Source organism: Aptenodytes forsteri, unplaced genomic scaffold (assembly GCF_000699145.1).
Source record: "Aptenodytes forsteri isolate BGI_AS27 unplaced genomic scaffold, ASM69914v1 Scaffold8, whole genome shotgun sequence".
Classification (NCBI taxonomy): domain Eukaryota; kingdom Metazoa; phylum Chordata; class Aves; order Sphenisciformes; family Spheniscidae; genus Aptenodytes; species Aptenodytes forsteri.
Window position 1 is genome coordinate 9,485,156 of NW_008796218.1, and position 23,785 is coordinate 9,508,940.

The 23,785-nt window shown below is 37.3% G+C and overlaps 1 protein-coding gene across 1 annotated transcript in view; it reads right to left on the bottom strand.

Annotated features, from left to right (window-relative positions):
- Positions 1-23,785, bottom strand: part of SPON1 (spondin 1) — a 211,690-nt gene that overhangs the window by 48,754 nt on the left and 139,151 nt on the right. The window lies entirely within an intron of this gene.

Genomic DNA, 23,785 nt, shown 5'->3' on the forward strand with positions numbered 1-23,785 from the left:
ATGGATTTATATTGAGCACTGTAATACCTGGTTCTATGAAGTGAGACGAACTCCCCAACAAAATGTCATGGATTTTTTGTTAGTAATGACACAAAGTCAAAGACAGGAGCCATCTCTGTGTTTGGAAAGTACCTGGAGTATTTTGGGCTCTAAGTCTAATAAAATAAAATGGGTGTGTTCAGCAACTCAGGGTGTTTGCAGCTTTCGGGTCTTTAGATGGTCAGATGCCACACGATAGTCATTCACATATTTCAAGTGCCAAGAACCACCTGGCTAGATACATGAAATTTAGTTATATTTGCAATCATCATGGTTAAAAGAACTATGACAGATTCTTCAAGATCGTATCCTCTTCTCCCTTTTATTATGCTACAGATCTTTCTAGATGTTCTGAACAGTTTCTAAAACTATTTCACCTTGATACATTTGGAGACAAAAAGAAGAAAAAGGAAACAAGATCCAGAGAAGTATTAAGGTTATTGCTGACATCTGTCTCACAAAACTTTAAAGGGAGGGAAATAGTGGATCCATTTATCTCAAAGTGAAACTTGTGAAATATATTGCTAAGGCTTTCCATGAGTCAAAAAGGACCATTCTAGAAAGACATTGGAAAAAAGGCATAATAATCTTCAGCCTCACAACTGGAGAGCCAGTTGCAGTGGGACATGCTGTCAGTTTCTACCAAAGATGGAGAAATTTATTAGTCTAACATCCAGATCTCACAGAAGACAAATAAATTCCCAGAAGAGACAACTAACAGGAATCACTTGGAACACACTGTTATAACTGTTTAGAAATTTACGTTTGTTTGTATTTTAACATAAGGCCCCTTGGATGATTCTGCACTCTCTTGAGAAGCAAGAGGCCTATCTTGCTTGTAGAACCCCTGGTATTTAGTGTGTTTTTCCAAAAACTTGGGCTTTTATTCCAGGGTGTGAAATTGAAATGATTACAAGGAATTTGGCCTTGGGAAATCTAGTTCTTAAAATCGCCACAAGCTATTGTTATTATTACGGTGTGATTGAAGAAATTCCAAGACCGTTATTAGCTTACAATGCTGGAAGATGGGATTTTCCATTTTAGTAGGAGATAGCTTTCCTTAAAATAACTTAAGTGAAAAAAATCAATTGCTTATTCATCTTTGACGCATAATTTCTTCTGGAATACATTATAACTTAGGGACTTATTGTTAAACAAAATGCCTGAAATAATTCTCCTACCACATTCATTATACTGATTTCTGTCTGTATCAGCAGGCAGCTGATGTCTGGGTGTCTGTAGAACAATCTCTTCTCAACACTGTCAACTGATCAATTAGCATGAAACTGGTTAATATTTTTTCCAGTCTTTTCTTATTCATGCATTTCTTCTTTAACATCTGCCTGATGGGTGATCCATATTTCATCTCATAAAGTAAAGGACTTCTTATCATCAATATATGCAAGATCTGAGAAAACTAAAATTCACTAAGAGTTTATATATCAAAATATTTGACATTTCTAGGCTGTTTTGTAAGTGAGGGTCCCAGCACAATAAAGAACATAATATTGTTATCTGGTAAGAATTATTCATTTATTCATTATACACACGTATCTGTAGGCAAAGTCCTTGTCATAAAGTTCTTATTGTCTGATGGAGAACTGACTTTTGAATTACAGCTAATCTTGTGCAGACTAATGTAGAATATAGTACTTCTAATACATTTCCTTAAAAAGACAATAATCATGCCAATAGCTTGAAAAATTATTTTGAAAGAACTAGATCTCTATTTATTGAAATAATAGTGCTAGCCATTAATAGTATTTAAAAGTTAGCATTACTGTTATAATTCTGCTACTTTATATATAAAACATAAAATCAGCTTTTCAATAACACATTTCAACCTGCAGTTGAAGTGCTGTAATTTCTTACATGCATTCAGCCAATATACTATGTAGCTTAAACACATAATTTTATCACACAGCAATTCTAGCATGTAAGTGCTTTTATTATTTTGTTTGTATAAATAGGATTCTGAAACCCTCTGATTACACATAAATGGTGGTATTTGAAACAATAATGAATAGAAAATGATTGGTTTCTTTTCTGCTGTACCTCACATAAGTGTAGTGTAAATGTCTTCATTCAAGTATTTGCCTTTCTTATTTAACATAGCGAGTTTTTGTTACAAACTGAACTTTAAGAAGTGATCTCTCCTTTTGCCATGGGAACATGAAAAACAAAGATTTGGACACAGCATGCATGAAAACTGGAAGACCTAGTCAATGAGGAGTAGGTGTGATTTTTAAAGAAATAAAAGGAAGATATTAATTCAATGAACACATTAATTCAGTGAACATCAAAATGATTTGATACTACAAGCTATAAAGATGCAGCTTGTGTATATACACTTAAAATCTGCAAGTCCTAATCTAGTTTCTAACATATCCTAAATCCACAGATAATCCGTGCACGAAATAGAATTGCAAAGATATATTCAAACTAGGCACAAGACTGATAACTGATGCTTAAAAATGGAATCTTATCTCTCTTGATAGCATTTTTCTGGGATGACAGTCTAAGACTGGGGAATGCCTGCCTCAGTGGGAACATGCCACCAGTGATTCAACCCACATGATTGTCTTGACACATCTATGGTTGCGCTTTCGTGATGCTCAGGCTCAGATACCTTCCCAGTGCTCCCAGTGAAGGCCAGTGTTACGGACGGAGCTGTGAGAACATTACAAGAAAAAGAAAAAGGAAGACAAAGAAGAAACATTCATATGCAATTACACTAATTGAATAAATGAGAAGCAAAGATTAAAATCAATATTCCAGTGCTCTAAGGCAGAATAAGAATAGAAGTTTACAGGGTACAGATTTCTCTCTATTGCTGATCAAAGACAACTGAAACATGGAGTTCCAGGAGAAGTGGATTTGACCTGGGAGGCTTGTATAAGCGCGAGACCTGTAGTGGTTATCAAAACAATAATTGTTAGCTGAAATCAACCCTGCTAAATTACACCACCTTCATCTGTGGAGCCTCATTTCAAGCAGTCATATCAGCAGCCCTTTCAGCTTTGAATATGTGCTGTGATGCACAAAAAAATGTGACTTCTTGCTTTTTGTTTTAGATACTTTCAATAGCATTAAAAATGCTATGTCTGCTATCTTGTCTCAGCTAATTAATATCACAAAACGTGATGAAAGCACACCAGTGTTGATTCACTAACAAGATGGTATTTGGTGCGTCTATAGTGACCTGTTGTATGCCTGTTGCAAGAACAAGCAAGTCTTTTGTTAATGAACACATTCACATCAGAAGCACTAAAATCACTGCTTTATCCTATAACGCTGCACTGATTAACATTAATTTTCACACATGGTATGGGGTATGGGAGAAATAGTAATGCAACTTCATCTTCCTGTTTCAGTATTACTTCTTCTTGTCTACTGGTTCCTGTGCGGTTTTAACTATCTTGCTACTCCCCTTATCTGCCCATATATTTTTAACATCCTGTTGTCTTTTGACTTGATAGCTGCCTAGGGCATGGATTCTCTCTGTCTTACATGCCTATAAAAATATAACACATCTATGCCTAGAGAGACTGGTCAGGTTTTTAAGGCACTGCTGCAGCAGCAAGAATCAATAATACGTGGTATAGCGGCCATGAATGAAGGTTGTTACATGTGAAACCATTTAGGAATTAATAGCTTTGTAGGTATGGCAACGGAGTTCCTTCCCTTGTCTTTGTTGATTGTCCAAAAGGATTTACACTGAGGGACAGGTGATGGATTCTCTCTGTAGGATAAATTAGTTTGTGCAGATCTCTTTATTGCCGTAGCTAGGCTAGTTTAAAGCTAGTTTGGGTATTTCTGCACTACGCTACAATTACTGAACCGTGGGGTAGACACACACAGGTAAGTTTCACCTCACAGTCCTCCTCTTTGGCGGGTACTTAGTCCCTGTCTATCTGGTTAAACTCCTGTTGTTTTGGAGTCATCTTAGGTCATTGCACACTGACCACAGTGTGTCCAAAGCCACTACGCTTTCAGAGGAAGCGTCTCTATGTGCCTTATTCTTAAAGCCTTAACTGTAATCCTTACAGTTACTGGTCAGCGGTACGATATGTGGTTAGAAGGACTTTCAGTCTATCTAATCCACCAAAGCAGCTATTGTGCTGTTAAATAGCAGAAACTGTGACTGGCAGAAAGGATGAGTCATTTGCACAATAAACACAAGATTTTGCCATCTCGTCTAAAGCCACAACCGCATGCTGCTGTCAGGGAGAAACAAGTTCTTTTCCCAGGATGACAAACACGGAGAAAAACAGGGGGAGATAGAGAAAGGAGGGGGAAGAAGAGACGGTATTATGATTAAGGCAATATGTTAAAGCACAACGTTAAGGCAATACGTTATGTGTTATCCTTTTGTTAGGGCACCCTATTATACCTTCTTAAATGGTATTCATTGCAGAACAGGAAGTCTGTTCTGAAATGTGCAAGACTATGTAAATCAAGGCTTAATATCATTACAGCTGGATGACAATTTTTCAGTGAAACAATACTGATTTGCTGAGGTAGAAAGAGATTGTAGAAATACATACTTGTTTTGATGAATTCCTTCAAAGTTTGGGCAGCTTTCTGCTGGAAATACACTCGGTTTCCCATATAGCAAGCTGCTTGGGAGCATGGGATCTCATTTAGTTTGCTCATGACTGGTACTTAAAAGTCTCACAAATCCAGGAGCACACTGCATGTTTCTAAAGGGGACTCAGCTTTTTCCTTAAGCCATGACTTTTAGGTTTTTTTGGTTCCCTGCCATGGAGTTGAAATGAGGCTGATTCTCCCTGCTGCAGCTCCGGCTTTCCAAACTGCCTGCTGTGTGTGCTGCCTGTTGGCTGCGGCAGCTGCCCAGACGAGCGAGCTGGGGAATCGTAGGCTTCTTGCAATGCTGGGAGTCTTGCTTGAATTCAAGGCTCTTCCATTACCCTAGCCGATTTTCTGAGACTTGAAGACAGCCAGTACTGTCTCACTTTTGGAAAACAAACATACAAACACAAACACCCAACACAAAACAGCCGAACAGAACTAGAAAAAATATTCCAGTTCACTGGAAAAGCAAATATTGTGCTACTGAACAGCTATGAACAGCTTATGTCGCTGTCTTAGGCTGCATGTTTATTTTAGGCCACTCTTTGAGTTCAGTCACTATTCCGATCACCCATGGATGTCAGAGTGAGTTGGACTTTTTGACTGGATGAACTGAAATGCTTGAGATGCTAGAAGAGCATCTTAAAATGCTTCATACTTTTTATAAAATCATGTATGAGTACTTAGGAATGTCCCTCTTAAAAACACTACCATGCCTCTATATTTCCATAGCCTGTTACTATTTGATTAGGAGATTAAAATGCAGAAAGAGCTTCTATCAAGAAGTAGTTCTATTCCATCCTTAAGCAAATTATCATCCTAAACTGGATTTCTAAGTACATTTTAAAGAGCAACAGCCGTTATTAAGCCACTGGATATTTTGGCTTAAAATGGACCAAAAGGTAGGCAATAATCTCATTTAAACAGGATGCAAAAGAGAAGTGGGAGGCAGGTTTGTTTTCTACATTAAGCATGACTGAAAAGTAAACTCCAGTTCTGTCTCCTTGCACATCTAAACCCCATCCTGTGGAGAGACAGTGTTAGAAAGAGGTGCAAGAATGTGAGACAGTGGTCTTGGTTTGGATCCTCTGTGAGCTTTTTTGAGAAACATGTGGGTCTATCTTGCATGAAGAGTGCATCCTGCCAACACTCCCCCCCAGCAAAACTTCATGTCTACATATCTAAGTGACACCAACTTACTTAAGCCAACCAAATTTCTGACTGAGTTTTTTGGGTATCCCCTACTTGTCAAAAGTAGTTCAATTGTTCTTGTCTTCTGCTGGTGTAAAATAATACTTTCAGTACTTAAACCCACATATTTAATTTTCTTAATATAAGTTTGCAGTCATGGGGAGTTTATGCACATCTAAATAAACTTATTTGTATGGTCAGCTTATATGTACACATATGGAAGTCTATCTGAAAATCTGGCCCTTGGAGTATGTATTAGTTAAATAAAAGGATGTGTGTGCTGCATTCGGGAACACAGATTTCCTATGAGTAAAAATCTTACTGAAAACAATATTTCACAATTTTCATTTTGGAAAAGATTGTAATGCCTCGCTCTGCTATGAAAGAATAAGGCATTTTTACCCTGTTGGCCCAAACTCTATGGTTTGTCACATTTAGGCGCACAACTATCTCAAGAGTAAAAGTCAGGTTGAATGCTGAATAGAAAATGAGTTACATTCATATATTCTAACAAATGTGTGCATGCTTACAGATATGTTTTGTTGACAGTGATTAATATTCAATTCCCTCATTTGACTCAAAATCATTCTGCTCTGTGAAGAGAAAAATCTTAGCTTGCAACTCTCTCAGTCTGAGGAAAAAAAATTGAACTCTCCAACTCAATACTCCCTTACTTTGACCTTTTGTAAATCCACTGAAAATTCCATTTTTCACAGCTAGTCATTCACTGAGTAACATAACGCAACCTCCTCTTTGCTCTGCACTGTGACTTATTAGATTGTACACTGCTCATGAAAATGAACATTGATTATTCCTGTGCACTTTGCTTATGAACATGCTTTCACTGCTAAGCTTACTGTACCTATCATCCGTGCGTATACTAATTTATAATGTTGCAAATGGATTCAGTGAAGATATGACTGTAAATGGGTAAATGTGAGTGCTGTTCATATGTGGAGATATTCACAAATGAGATGCATGGGCTTGAATCAAACTGTCAATTAAAACATCTTGGATGCTTTCCCCTTGGCAAAGAGCTATACTCAGTAACATGTTTATAAACAGATTTACATAGCTTTTAATATTTCTTTTTTCCCAGATGACACAGTAAACATTAAAATACGTTAGTGATGAGCCATACATATAAACAAAATAAAACTCGCAATTAAAAAAGAAGTAGAAAAACAAACATAACAAAAAAACAATGGAGCAGAAAAAACAAACCATCAGCTATATGCTGACTTAGAATATATCAGATTCGTTGGCAGTTTCTTTGACTTTGCACAACTCATCTGACCGTACCTCAGTGGAGGGGCATTTAGGCCACCAGCCTGAGCCCTGGCAGATCTGAGACTGCAAGAGTGCAAATATCCCCCAAAGTCCCCTTTCCCACATTTATTCTCATTTTTGTGTTGAATGCACTTTGCCTGTACATTCAGAACAAGCCCTAAAACAAACCACTGAAAGAGTAGGAAGGTTTTGAGGTTGATCTGAATTTTATTTAACCTAAAATAGGTTTTTGGGGGTCTTTTAGATAATTTTAGTAATTTCTTCATTTCTGGACGTTTTTCTTCAGAATTGCAAGTGACCCCAAAATTCAGTTATTGCTAGGTTTAAGTGCATTAGCCACGTAGCCATAATGATGATTGTTACAGTGTTTATTATATTGTTACATTATGTTATATTAGATTGTTATAGTACAGTCCCTTAATGTTTGTTACAGCATTTACAAAACACCACGATGAACTAAGGTTCCTCTTCAACAATAAAAGTACTGAAGGAAGATGCTGTGCATTAATAAGTAGCTATACTGGAGTGAGATACCACTTACAGACAACACTTTGTGAAAAACATATAAATCAAAGTGATGGCAAAAATTTAGGTAACCTTTGCAGAAAAGCTGACTGATGTGAGAGTTTCTTCCTTTATTCTGTTCTGCAGGTGGCATCATGTTATCTGTTAAAATCTAGGGATTGCTATATTCTCATAAGCCCCCACATGGCTCTTTCCATTCTAAGGATGCCAGAGCTCTTTAAGCAACTTCAAGAAGTGAACAGGTTTGACAGTTTTTGCCTGAAGTTATTACTTATCTCTCAGGTCTTTGTCAGTAACAAACACTTCCATTAATTCACCTCAGAAACACTGCATAGATGGGGTAACTGGGCTTTGGGGATTTTGATGGACTTTTTTTTTTTTTATGGTACTGACCTGTAGAGTATATTCTAGCTACAAGATGAGCGCAGTATTTTCAAGGAGCAGATGGGTGAAGGCTCGCTTTTACCTCGTATAATGACATACCAGGAAAGCACAAAGCTTCTACGTGCAGTTGTATGCATCACAGCTATTTGCAGGTGGAGCAACTTTTTAATGGACCTCTTCTCAAATCAGCTACTGAATACATCTATAATGTACATTCAAAGAAAAATACCTATCTATCTTCTCTACAGCATACTTTTGAAAGTACCCTCCCTGGTTCCTTAAGCCAGAGGAGGACACGAGTCAGTTTGAAATAGCTGTCTTATATATGTAAACTATGCTCATGTATGACCACCTTCTCTCTTTCTGGGAACTGAGGAGTATTTTCCGTTATAAACTGCAACCATATTTGTGTTAAATGTCTCTCTTCTTGGAATGAGCCATAAACCAGAATATTCTCTTTTTGATACTCTAGAGAGTATGAGATGAATGTGGAAGAATAAAAACAAACCAAAAACTCCCTCCAAAAGTCTTCTATGAGGAAATCAGTCTCACCTGATATGCTTTTAGTCTGATAACTGCTTTCATGTGTGTAAATACTCATGCTTTGCACAGCTTTTGAGTTCTGAGGTACTAGCAACCCAAGATATTTTGAAAAACAGGGCAGTCAAGTCCAAAACTATGACATCTTAGTGAAGGAAGATGTTGTTGAGAGTTAATTCTGAAACTGAGGTATAGAATTCCGTTCTGTACCATACCATTAACTTGCTCAAACTATAGCAGTATTTATAAAGGTATTTAGATGCTTTACTCCCATTGCAACTAGTTTCTAAAAAGTAAGGATAATCCTTTTCTATCTTGTAGAAATCTTTTGTATGCAAGTACTCTAAGGATATTACATGCTTGGAAAACATAATCCTGAGAGGCATACGAGTGAATGGCACATTCCTGCTCTCACACAGTTGGCAGGACTGGGTGGTACACCACATGGGTGTGCTGCCATTCAGAGGGACCTTGGCAGGCTGGAAAAATGGGCCAACAGGAATGTTATGAAGTTCAACAAAGGGAAATGCAAAGTCCTGCACCTGGGGAGAAACAACTCCATGCACCAGTACAGACTGTGTGGGCTGACTGGCTGGAAAGTTGTTTTGTAGAAAAGGCCTTGGGGGTCCTGGTGGACACCAGGTTCACCATGACGCAGAAACATGCCCTTGTGGCAAAGACAGCCAACAGCTTCCAGGGCTGCATTACGCAGAGCATTGCCAGCAGATCAAGGGAGGTGATCCTTCCCCTCTCCTCAGCACTGGTGAGACGCTTCTGGGGTTGTCAGTCCAGTTCTGGGCTCCCCAGTACAAGAGAGATATGGACACAGTTGAGTGGGTCCAGTGAAGGTCACAAAGGTGACTAAGGGACTGAAGCATCTGTCATGTGTGGAGAGGCTCAGAGAGCTGGGACAGTTCAGCCTGGAGAAGAGAAGGCTCAAGGGGGTCGAAGATGGAGCCAGACTCTTCTCAGTGGTGCCCAGTGACAGAAGAGGTAATGGGCACAAGCAGGGAATCCCATTTTAAAATATGAAAGGGGTTTGGGGGTGTGTTTTGTTTTTTTGTTGTTGTTGTTCCTTGCGAGGGTGGTCAAACACTGGCACCACTTGCCCAGAGAGGTTGTGGAGTCTGTCTCTTTGGAGATTCTCAAAACCTGACTGGACACGTCCCTGAGCAATCTTCTTTGATTGACCCTGTTTGAGCACGGGGTTGGGCTAGATGATCTCCAAGATCCCTTCCAACCTCAACAATTCTGTCATTCTCCCATGACTCCCACTGTCACAGGAAGAAATAATGGAAAACATTTCTCAGAAGTCTAGCAAATCTCATCCAGTTGTATTCAAAAGTTGAATATAAACTTGTGCTGATGGAAACCGGAGGACACTCAAAGGCTTTAAATTCACACTTCAGCAACACAATTAATTTTCTTGTCAAAGATGGAAAAAGTGGTATCAACCCAGCTGAAAAAAGGTTACAGACAGAGTTGTTGTCTTATGCTCATAATTAAATATTTCATTTACAGTTATTATCAAATGTTAACTAGAATATGTTTCTGTCAGCCTTCTCTAGGATTCCATTTAACACACAAAACATTTCATCCAAAAAATCTATCACCATTCTATTGAAGATAATAGTTTGCTTCACATATGACTGAAAATAATTCTCCTGGTATTTTTGAACTCTAATGTTTCTGAATTTCTTTTTCCCACACCAAATGGATATGCAGAATGAACACAAAGCAAAAGTAGCCCGATTATTATTATTATTTACAGTACAGTCACAATAAGGCACCTTTTTACTTCTGTGACAGTACAAAGAGATCTTCATTTGATCTCAGTAACAATGCATTGAGGGACTTGCACACAACAGTCTATTTTAACTTGTTTTACAAGTTAGGAATATTTTTGATATATTGAAGATCTGTGAATGAACTTTGTCCCCCTGGTTCTTCAGACTACCCAAATATAACAACTGGCAGGAAAAATCAGTCAAGTGTAACTCTTTTCTTAATTATCTTTAATCAGAATTCACTGTTGTTCTAACTACAGTTAGAGGTTTTAACAGAAAAATGTATGCATTTTTAACATGGAAAACTTCAAACTCACAATGGTTCTTACTGGAATGAATTCCAGAAGGTCCAAGAATGACTACTGTCAGCTGGCTCTTATCTGATTTTATTTACATTGACAAAACTAAAAGATCAAATATTTCTAGCCAGCTAAATTAAATTATATAGCAATTTGTCATTTTGTGGCTCTATGAATGAGACGAATTGTAGGTACCCCAGGACAGCTGTTTCAATTCATCTAAATTTAACAACAAAAGATACAGGCTTTGTTTTATAATCAGAGTTTTTGAGATGACATTTTATTGCAGTTACTTAAGAGTTTTTATTTCAATTTAATATATACTGGGGCTTGTATAAAAATTATAAGTAGAAGAGTATTAATTATGCCTAACAAATTACATACCTAATAGGCCAGAAAACTCATCGAAATGAAAGTAGAACTGAATTGACCTGAGCCCAGGTCAGTAAAATATTTGGCATTTTTCATTTTACTTCAGTAAAATTTCTGTTATTACTCCATATAAAATTCTGCTTGAAATGTAAAGTTTGATGTGAAGGAATATCCAATATATATATCTCAGAAAAGCTTTATCTCAGATTTCAAAATCAAAGAGCTATAAGTACAATTCTGTACTGATACAGAGTAACATAAAAAATGTACTTCCAAACTGGAGCACAGCTGCAGTACCAGAAAAAAAAATATATATATGTGAAATTCATATTCAGTTCTCATGTAGCCAGATGTGTTTAAAGGCCACTGTCAGAATGTCTTTTAAATTTAAATGTCTGTTAATAGAGTGGAGAGAGTCAAGGCAACATATGCTTAAAGACTAGCTCAGATTGTGAATCTCCAGATAATGGAACATTATTTGAATCTCACTTGGGCCCATCCAAAAAAAAATTCTAGTACTGCATCCATCCTTTGGAGAATGTCCTGTGTGGATGAAAATCTACTGACAACAGTGAGGCACTGAGTAGAGACATGGTGTAGGTGTCCCTCAGTGACGGGAAATCCTGAAAGAGAATCTAGACAGTTATTTTGAGTATGTTGCCCAAAATATCTTAGCACACCTAGCAGATTTCTTCTGAGAAATTATAAATATCCTGTTAAAATTCCTATTAGTTTGTTTTCATGTACTTTTATCACTGCTGCTAGAAAGTAGATAATTTTAAAAAATATAGCAAACGGGAAGCCGCTTCCAGCCATTCCACCAGTGATACTAATAAACTTCCTAAGTATGAACATATCGCTTCTATTCATTATTCTTTGTGCCAGATGGTAGTTTTTAGGTTATTGCACAACATAATGGTTATAGAGTACCAATAGTTAGTACATATTTTTACTCTAAAATTTTTTTTCCCCCAATACGCAGTCATTTTCTCTACAGGCTTTACAATATTTCCTTAGATAAGGTACCTAGGTATTCTCCATTCTTTCATTACAGAAGACCTGAGAACTCTGCAGAAGATATTTGGTTGTCAAAGGAAAATGACAAGTTTTTACAACTGACCACTCATGCTATGGTTAGCTGTTGTGGATTCTGCTCACAGTTTAAAAACTTCCTCTAGAAAATATTCATATTGACAACTGTACCTCTGACGTAAGTAAAAATAATTCTGTTGACTTTAAAGAAACTATGAAAAAAAGAAATTATGAAAGCTCAGAAATTAGTGTAATCTGTCGAGGGGATTTTGTGTTGATTCCTTTGTTTTTTCCTACTATTCTATGTTCAATCTTTACCTACTCTTTAACAATGAAGTATTAACGCACGTGGACCAAAAAAAAAAAAATCCATGCCATCAATTTACCTGCAGTCAAAATATATTTCTCACAAAGGTTCTGCCAGTAGGTGACTATAAGACAACAATAAGGAGATAAAAAAAATCTTTCTTCTGTTAAACTTTTCTTTAGTGAACTCCATGTCCACCATAGTCTGATGGTGGTGGACACTGAGTTTTTCTAAGTCTCCAACAAGCTGGAGAACATGAAAAGGTGGCATCATTTTTCTAATACCCAGTACATCATCAGCCTGGTCCTGGCAGCACCATTCAGAGCAAAGGAATAATTCATTCCCCAATGCCAAGGTAGTCTTTGCAGTCCCAGAAAGCAGAACAGAAAAGGCAATGAGATTTTGTGTTGTGCATACTTGACTATTTAAAAATGAGTTGACATCAACAGCTCGTTTTAGCCCAACTTGTGAATAGTTACAATTCCTGATAGTTGCCTGTTTGGCTTATGTTGAGTTGGGACCCATGAGCTTAAGTACTTCGAGGACATGACTAACTTCAGTAACCTTACTTCCTCTCAGTAACTAACAATTATAAATATTTGTAGACCGTAATGGGCTTAAACTTGAAAACAAGAAATGATGAACTAGTGAGAACTTTGATCTTGGTCCTTGACTTTCCCTTTATTTTCTTGATAAAGTATGTTTCTTTCAACAAATATAAGTTCACACAGCTTTGCCTCTTTTATATTGACACCATGCCAGGAATTAGTAAAAGGGTAAATCTCTACTATTCATCACCCAGCATCTCCAGCTGTTCACTGAGAGCTCATATGTAGTCCGAAGAGACTGACATACTTCAGAAATACTACATTCATGGGACAGGTCAGCGGGTCACCGTCAGGGTGGAGGCTGTTAATGGACAGGTTGACTCTATGCTTGATGTTTAGAAGTACCAAGCAGTTGCAGCTCCCATTCAAGTCAGACATTTTTATTAAAAAATTAATGAGGCAAAAGATCAACTAATGTTGTAATTATCTCTCTCCTGTTTTCTCAGAATGTGTGTATGTGTCTTAATGATTTAGCAGCAGAGACAGCACAGGTGGCCACGGGGCCCGGGGAAAGGGGTGACTGTGGCCATTACTCCAGAGAAATCAGAGTTGTGAGAGAAAGAAATGTGTGCTTAGGAAAAAAGAGAGAGAATCTGGAAAGCCTCTTTCCAGCTGAATTGGCAGAAAGTCAAGGCCTGTCAAAGCAATAACTGCAGTAAAACTGAAATTTAGTTCGTCACTGTGTTCATATGCTAGTGCTACTGGAAGCATTTAAAGGAGATGCCAACCACTGCTATTTAAAAATACAACCCCTGCTCTACCCACCCCCAGCCCATTCCAACCACAAATTGATTTTTTAAAAAAATCATTTACTCTATTTGCAATTTTGTCCTGTAGCTGTCAAGCAGGGTTAGGAATGAGACTGCTTAGGTTCTCTTTTGTGGAAGAGATGCAGAATGATGCTCCTCTGGCATGATTAGATACACACTGGAGACAGGGATACTGGGGAAAAGCATTCTTTAAAGGCTACGCAGGTATATATCCATTATTTTGTAAGTGGATATCTAAAACGTGTTTTAGGTCATTCTTATTTTCTAGCCTTTCTGATACTGGATAATTTATTTCTAAGGTATAGTATTCTTCCTAAACACCCCATGACCTCACTGATAAAGACACTTCTGAAATATGTATGGGAAAATAAAAAAAGTTTTGAGATGCCACCCATGCCTGGAGCTACCACTTATCAAGGACCACATCCTACAACCTCTACTTCAGTGGCAGTACAAAACATGAACTATGCACCGTCACTGAAATATTTAGCTAGCTAGTAAAGTAGGGATAATGGTACTTTCCTAATAACAAGAGAATATGGCAATTCATTAAAAAATTGATATGACAGATACTTGAATACTATAATGATAAGCACTTTAGAAGATTATAAATAATACATAGTGCCTTTGATCACACTATTCTTAAAAGTATGTATTCTCAAACTCAATACTACGAAAACATGTAGAATAGCCTACTCAGTGTGTTGTTCTGCAGATTTCCTCCTTCTCCCAGAAATTTCAAAGCATAACAGGAAATCATCAACCATGGAGTCATATTTAGAGGGTACCACAAGAATGTGTTCTCAGCACACAGCTATGTATAACCCTAGCAGTAATTTGGAAAAAAAATATATGGAACCCTTGCTAAAAAAATTTCATATGATGCAAAATCTGGCAACATGCTGCAGAAAGTTAAGAAAAGATCAACTGCACTGCACAGATCACTTGGTAAGTCAGATTCATTCACTGCATAGGTTTATAAATACTTTTAAATAAAGTACCTGAAGTTTAGGAACAAAGCGTGTAGAATATATAACCAAAGGAACAGGATCCTAGAAAACTAATTCTGGAAATGCCTTAGGAGACTGTGGCTAATCAAGTAAGATGAACCATGAAGAATACTAATTCAGGTTTTTATGTATAATTACCTAAATAACAAGTACGAGAAGGGAAATTACAGTATTTGTCACCACATTATGTGGACGAATACTAGTACTGGCTTCCACACATGGAAAAACAAATCAAAACAAACAAAAAAAATGAAGGCAGGAGAGGGAGAAAAGGTTTTTTAAAAATGCAAAAATATCCAGATATGGAAAAACAGACTTTAAATGAGACATTTAGGACATTTGATTTATTAAACTTCTTTACAGAAATGTTAAGAAATTACTTGATTCCTGACTTTTATACCTTAACTGAAAATACTTCAGATGATAGCTAGTTCTAAAATCTGGCATGCAAAAAAAATCAACGTCCAAATGGCTCAAGTTAGAAACCCCAAGTATTATCCTCGCCACTCTGAAACAACCTCTCCACCTCTACCCTTTGTAAATAGAATAGAAATGTAACTTTCTCACTTGCACTCCTTTAGATTAGGAGTAGGCTTATGAATCAACCAAGGAACTTCTCAGTTAAGTTATGTCAAAAAATAATAGGATATTTCAGGGAATGCCAGAAACTGATGAATTTATTTCATCAGTTTTTTAATTATGCACTGAGACATGATGGTACATGCATTATTATGGCATATATCTCATTTGGGACTAGCTAGCTACAAATAAAAAAGCATGATAGAATGTTTTTTGATAATGATAAAGTATGGAAGATAAATATTAGCACATGGTTTGCTTACAGGATGATATTTAAAACAGTTGCAAAGAACAAGGTGGTCTCTGCTGTGTATCGTTTAGCAGAGTAAATAAAAAAAAAACCCAACTGTGAGGAAAGGTATGAGAGGTCATGTAAATGTTTAAAAGTATGGAGGTGAGAGGTCCTTTAAGACAGTAACTTTTCCAAAGAAATGGCTACCAAAGCTGACACTGGTTCGGCCTGTGTTACCACCTTTTGGCAAAAAAAAGTAGGCTCATTCAATCAAGAGGATTTAAAATATACTCAAAGTTAAAGCAAAATTTTCAGGAACAGGAGCAATGAAACACACATGTACAGGAACTGAATGTTAGCAAGTAGAAAGGACATAGAAAAATAGTCTTTTAAAGCTTCTGTAGGGATCTGTAAGGAGCTCCTTAGATTTAAGTGGGCAGTCTGCAGGTTTCTGACCTGACCTTTTGGTCTGTACAGTCAATAAACCATTTGACTGGGTATTTCTTCCCTCCCCAAAACTGACCAGATGTCCTTGTGAGTCAGAGATGCCAGTACCCTTTTCACAGAACCACTTTGCAGAATTCAATGCCATTTGTTATTTTAAGCACTTTAGGCATTTGAGTATGCTTCTTTTCCAAATCACTCAATTTTTACATCCCACTATGTCTACTTCCTTGACTAATGTGAGTAAAGCTTAAAGCACAGAATTGTTAAGAACTGATCTGACATGAATTTACGCATGTTTGTTAGCAGAGGAAAATAAACTAACACTCTTTAAACAAAAGCAAGTAAACTGAGAGAACCCCACTCCAAACCACCATCCTCCAAGGCTTGTGGGAATCACGGACATACGGTTTTGGGGAAGCAGATTAGCGCAGCAATCATATATTAAGCCCTTTAACTACGGTCAGTGGATGGAAATCATCTTCTCTAAGAATTAAGAGGCATAAAAAAAAGCTCATGGTGTTTGGGTTCAAAACTGACAGAAAAACGTGCTATGACACCTGAAGGAATTTAAATGTGTGGCTAGCGTCACAGGATGTCACAGGACCCGCTTGTCGTGGTTTACGCCCAGCCACTGGTTTAACCAGCACACCGCTAAATCATTCAAGGGGAGACAGGACAAGTTTATGGAGAAGGAATTAATGGGGGATAACTGATTAATGAGAAACCATACATAGCCTGGGAAGTCGCTGAGCTGAAAATACTTGGAGGCTGGGAGAGTATCAGAAGGAGGAATCACAGCCGTGCACAGTCCTCCTGCACCACTGGGGGCTATTTGTGACTGTTCCTTGACACACAGGAACAGTGTGTCTCCTATTGCTGGAGAGGGCACAGTGGGCCACTGCCACAGACGGACCTTTGGTCTCACCCACTGTAGCTGTCTTGATGTGCTCTGACCCCACCGGCTGTGGTGTGTCACTGTCACCACTCTCAACACGACTTTTCCGCTATTTTGTAACCCAGTGAGTCTTCTGGATGCTGAGACTCCAAGAATGGTCTTTCACCAAGCATTTCAGTAGAAATAGTGTGACGAAACATGAATATTTTGCAAGTAAATAGAAATTTTTTTTCAGGGGCAGCTTTAGCACACACTTTATGGCACAGGCAATACCTGGGAGAAATACAAACACAGAAAGTTCCCAAACACCTTGTGCATCATTGAAATGTCAGCGAACTCTACTCAGTATGTGGAAAGCAAGGCAGAATGCTTTTTAATTAGGTATCTTGCACATAATTCTCCATGGTTCATCCTAAAACTATCTCTTGGAAAGGCTGAACTAAACTTTTCTTTCACCCAAGGTTTTGTATACACATGAATGAGAGATGAACTTGTATCTTTTTTGGGGGTTTAGTTGTATATCTGCTCAGTGTCCGACATTTATGCCCGATTCTTACACCCATCAGATATTCAGTAATGTTGCAATAAATCATGTTTTAAAAGAAATATGCATTTTAAATTTAAAAGCAAAGGAATAACTGCAGTTGCTGTTGATGGATGGCGTACCTTATCTAACAGCATCTTGAAAGTAAAGACCATCCAATTGCTCTGATCTCTCCCTGCGTGATTTACACTGTACCTTGTTTTTCCATGGGTAAAATGCAAAACTTGCCCTCTCCAGTAAAATAGAAACATTCTCTGAATCCTTTTAAAAGACAATACCTATTTGAAAAAATGATGTAACCAAGAAGAATACAGTGAAATGAAAGCAGCTGGCTATACTACTACTTTTTTTTTTCTTGGACAACCATTAACTAAATTAATTACCTTGCTGCTGAGTTAATTAGGTAATATTAGTACATAAATACCCCAATTAATTATCCTAAGCTAATAAAAAGACAACCACATCAAACGTGTTTGACACAACCGTATACGTTGAATGTAAATTTTCCCATTTGCTTCCCAATCCAATTTTAATTAAAACATTATAAATATAAGTCATTCTCATAAATGAGCTTTATAGCATCACAAGCTAATCACTCCAGAAAAATAAATGAAGAGACAATAATCCCTTGTGTAATTATACTGCCAGTTAGAAAGAATGACTTCAATAAACAGCTCATCAATTTCAGAATTTTAAAGTAAAATGTTCACCAACCAGATGAATGTACCTGCAGCCTAATTGCTTGAAAATGAGCCCAAAAAGATATGAAGAAAATATATTTTTTCACCAGCCTCATAATTCCCCATTTCAGCAACTTCTTTGCTGTTTTCCCAGGAACCATTTTTATAGTATTAGTTATTAATGAAGACAGATGTTATTAATGAAGACAAATCTTGATTGCTGTCATCTTTTTCTGGCTCCTCAGTACTGTCTAGTATTCTGTTTTATTGTTTTAAAAGTGAAGGCTCAGTTTTATTAGGATCACGTTTTGTTATTTAATAACAGTGTGATTTATAGGAGGAAAATCAACAGGTTTAGGCCAATACCAGTCAGTATTCAGGACTAAATATACCTACTAAAACTTATAAAATGGATAAGAGCTGACAACAAAAGCCTGATAAAAGCTCATAAAGTGGTTTTTAATGCTTTGGCTTTTTCCAATGCATTTGGAAAGAAAGAGATGTTCTGACAGTCAAAGCCAAGGGCTTTAAAAACTCTTCTTTCTTTTAAGAAAATATTTTGAAAGTTTGCAAAAAGAGCAAGATAATTTTTCTTTTATTATGATCCCATGTGGATGGGTATACTAATTTCTTCAGCATATCTGTGCACCCACCATTTAAAGAATTACACACACACACAAAAAGGAAGAATTAACAATAATTAACAATAGTATACATGAACTGGGGAAAATAGGCCTATCAGAAAATACATTCAAAGTAACATTTGCAACTTCCTGTCATTTCTGTTAGCACCAGGAAAATATTAATCATGTTCAGCAAACATGTTTTCAAGATTTTCATCGGGGGGGTTTCTTTAATTTAATTATCTAAATGAACAAATTATTGTTTGCATTTTTTGTAAATTAAAACAATTAAATGACTTCATTTTAGCCTTTTGAAAGAACAATATCTTTCTTGACCTTGTGTGAACTTCCTGTCATTTCTGTTAGCACCAGGAAAATATTAATCATGTTCAGCAAACATGTTTTCAAGATTTTCATCGGGGGGGTTTCTTTAATTTAATTATCTAAATGAACAAATTATTGTTTGCATTTTTTGTAAATTAAAACAATTAAATGACTTCATTTTAGCCTTTTGAAAGAACAATATCTTTCTTGACCTTGTGTTCCTTATTTCTGCCCTTGTCTCATTAAACATTATTTCTGTGATTCAAGAAGCTTCAGTCTATTTAAAAGGCCAGACACTTTCTCTGGTTGCAAATGATGTCAACAAAAATAGGATTTAATTTCTTCCCAGTATGGCTGTACTTTTCAACTTGTGACCTAGTCCTGCATTTCTCATTCAATCAAATCTTTAGAGAAATAATTCTGGACTATGCATATCTAAGTCACCAGAACACAAATTCCTGAATTTCAGACTCCTCTTTGGATCTAAGTTTGGCCTGAAAGTTTTATTCAGCTTTTAAAGAGTGTGGCCCTGTGAGCAGGTTGCAATACATCCCTTCTTCTCAGATCCCCAATTCTTAGTTTGAAACCTTATCACAAGCCCATCTTTATGTGCATTTTAAGCAAGTGTATTATTTGCACATCAAGAATCTGAGGATGGGCAAATATGCCTTTATGCCATGCTATCTTCTGTAGCAGGGGGTCAGGCAGACTACTGATGACGGCAATACCTTTAACCAAGACAGCGAGATTTAACTGTAAAACTTCACGCTCACATTAGTACACCACAAACAATAAACAAGGGAAATTACGTGTCTCAGAGTCTACTCAGGTTGGAGTCACGCCTCTTTGTTGTCCTATGGTGATAAGAAGGTGACCCACTTACTACTTACATACTAAACAAAGCAAGTTCTATGTCATCTCTTGATTAAGCCAACAATATCCCAAATTTTGGTTATATGTTGTCAAGTAAATCCATGAAGCTGACATTTGACCTAATATTATTTGAAAAGTGTGCAAATAATAAATCTTCTCCAGAAGTATGCCTTTTTTTTACTGCCTTCATTAATTTGCTTGAAGATAACTTCTGAACAAGTAACTTTTTGAAAGTAACTTGAAAGTAGATTCTAAGCAAACAGATGACACACAGACCAAAATCAATATGTCCCAGTCTTTGCAGTGACTATCTTTCAAATCTCAAAAATATTGTCTGACGTGAAGACCTGTGTTCGAGTTTTACAGAGAGATGCCCAGCCAGTGACATGGTAAGATTTTGGAACATGAGTTCTTTTCTTTTTCCAGTTATTAAAGGACTAAGAACGAAGAATTATCTGCTCCAAATTTTTCTTCCAAATGCTGTTTTATCACCCCAAGTATTTTTAACTCTTTAAAGGGGCTTTTGTTTCTTCTATCTCTTCAAAAGAGGGAGAGAACAAAAGAGAAAAGGAAGGAATGGAAGGAGAGGAGGAAAGAAAAGCTGTTGCCCTTGCAGAAAGAGCGTCTCAAAAAGAGAGGTGTTCTTCATTTCTAGGTCTCCAGAGAAGAGAGAAAAATAAGATTAAGACCCAAATGAACACCCACACTCACATGACTTGGTTAAGGATCATTTTTCCTTGTCGAACAGAGACAAAGAAAGGAGAACAAAAATCCCAAAGCTTCCTACATAGGTGGAAGGAAAACATCAGCTGCTGCTTTCAAAGATTCAGAGATCCATAACCACATGGCTTGATCTAAGTACAGGGCTGCAGGCATGCACGTGTGGCAGGACTTATCTGTCTTCTCTGTTCTCAGGCATGTCTCTGGGGAGCAGGGAGGACACTGTTTTAGAGGAGATTGCCTCTTCAAAATAATGTAACACTGAAGTTGTGGGTGGCCTTCATACAGAAGGGGACAAGCACATTTCTCCCTATCTGGACTTCACTGCACAGAAGGCAGGCATGACCTTGCTCTAAGTTACATGGATGAACCTGTTCAACAAAGTCAAAATGGTTATGAATCCTGTTACGTTTTCTGCAGAAGTATTTCTTTCTAGCAACAGATTTCTTATTTTCAAGCTTTTTTTCCCATAAGCTTACTCCTTTGCTGTTTTTCTACATTCATTTTGGTTTAACTTTATGTAAACCTGTTTAGACTCATAATGTATAAATTATGAGTGCACATGTGAGTGCCCTGAATTTCTGAACCTCATAGCAGGGGTGGGAAAGTAGAGGGAATAAAAAGTATATGTTTATTTATCAGTACTTAAGCACAACCAAATGGACTGTATCACATCATTATTCTGGTAATAGGATTTGCCATGGACCACTGCCATATTTCTTTATGAAACACGATAGTAACTGAGAAATATGGACTGTTTTCAAACTATTGCAGACAGTACGCCCCTGATTTTATTCTGAGTTTATAGTGTGAAAAAAATGTAGCAGGAGATAAAGATACCCAGTGTGTGGCAGTACCAGACTTAATGGCATGTCACTACCACTCACTTTCCCTGTGATTATCTCAAACAGGCAGAGATGGGGAGCCAAACTGGGAATCCGTTTTCACTGAGCAGGTATCGGTACAACATCTGCCCCATCATGTATTTATGAAAATCTCCCTGCTGTTCCAGGAATCACTTGAGCATGAAATAGCTGAGTTCCAATAAGTTAGAATTTCTGGCATAACTGATGCTACAGTAAAACACTTCTGCAGAAACTTGGTAAAGATTATTCTAGTATAGAGGAAGTGACCAAAATTAGTAGCTTTCTTTTTGTGCTACTTCTAACATATCTTAAATGTGCCCAGCAGTATACCTGAGAAATTTAAAAGCTATTTCTTAAACAATTTTATGTTTTCTAGATACACACAAGTCCTGTATATAGTTTTCTAAAAATCCTGCACTTTCACTTAGGTAATTCAAAGTTTAAATCAAGACTGCTGCCCTATTTAATCACTGGCAAGAAAGAAAAGAAGCACCTAAAATACTTTTCCTTGCTAGATTGCCTTAAGTTGATATCACTTTGAAACTCAATTCTGATAGTTTATATATTTTTATAATTTACCTATTTACCAGAATGCACTGGGCACTTCTAACTGAAGAGATTTAACTAGTAGGGACTACAAAGTATACTTTTTGTCTTAATGCTTGGTTTTATACAACTAATACAAACTAAAATATTAGTCAAATTTCTATACTACATCTGCTCAGGAGTACCAAGTAGAAAACATTTTTTTCTCATTAATATTCTGCTTTCTGAATACATGAGGTCTACAGGGATTCAGATTGACCTTTTTCTTTGGGAAAGATAACTTTCCACAGAAAACTCATTTATTTATTTTCTGAACTAAAAATCATCTTCTGAACTTGAGAACACTGAATATAATAGTTTGATTTTCCTAATCCTCTAAGAAATTCAGATCAAATACAAGCATGCTAAATAGTTTTGACGAGACAACGTAAAAGAGGAGGAGAGGGTCCTACTCTCAGCTGCTTCCAGGAGCCAAGTGTCCAACATGACTGCAGCCAGCTGCAGTCCCAGTGACATCCTAGCTCCTCCCTTGGCCCTCCTGGCACATCTCAGCAATGGCTGAGATCCAGCAGCAGCAAAGACCTGCTTTCCTCTCTGGCAGGGTTTTCTGCCAAGTTGTGAACAAGTTGCTACCCTCCAGAAACAGACTCATTCACCTGCATGATGTTTGCCTTGATACCCCTGACCCCACCAAGACACATTACCTCTTTGACAAGCAAGATATTTGAAAAATGATATCCGAGAAGGAACTGGAAACTATAAGCCCTTACCACCAACAGAGACAGGATTGGTAGGATTTTGGGCATATTTGGGTCTGTGCCAAGAAACAAATCCCATCTTTCTGGCAAAGGTGACTCCTGTCTTTATGAAAGCACTGGTATGCCTGTTCCCAGAAGATGCCTAAGCACAAAACCTCTGGAGTCACCCTCAGGCTCTTGCTTGATTCAATGAAAGGAGCAGCATTGCAGCAGGAGGTTGATGGAGATCTCCTCCAATACTTTATACATCCTGACAACTGGAAGTTTCCTCAGAAGCGGAAGCGATTGGTTTAACATTTCTGAATGGCGCAGATAGCGGGTTTGCGGACATGCGAAAAAGTCCAAAAATGTTGCTTATCCAATCTGGCAAATGAGGCCCTAAGAATATCCGATGTCTGGAAACTGTCATGGGAGAAATCCAACTCTGAATTAAGATGCAAATTTCTACCAGGAAGGCTATTAAACATGAGAATTACTTATCTCTTATCTGGTAGTTTTGTTGGGACTTGAAATATTTAGGGTGTGATTATATATAGTTCAAATGAGGGTTTGGTAAAATTCAATGGGCTGTGCAGACAGGTATCAAACTGGAAAATAGTTTTGCTCCTTTCAAGTCACAGCCTCTGAAAGAATATCAAATGTTGTATTACTTAGTTAAGTTATTTGACATGGTAGAAACTGTGCTGTGAAGGGCTTCTTCTGGTGAGATAAGAACAACAGATGTGGAACTAGAGCCTCCTACTCCACTGGTAGATTATTTCAGCTCTATTTATTCCATGCATTCAGAACTCCCTTGCATCAAACCTTCTGTTGTCATCCATGTGCCAAAAAGCTCTAAGCCTTTTGCTCTACTGAGCTTTGGAAAAAACAGAGGCAGAATTTTGACTCCAGAAACTGTTCACTATTGTCGTGGTTTAATTTCAGTCGGCAACTAAGCACCACGCAGCCGCT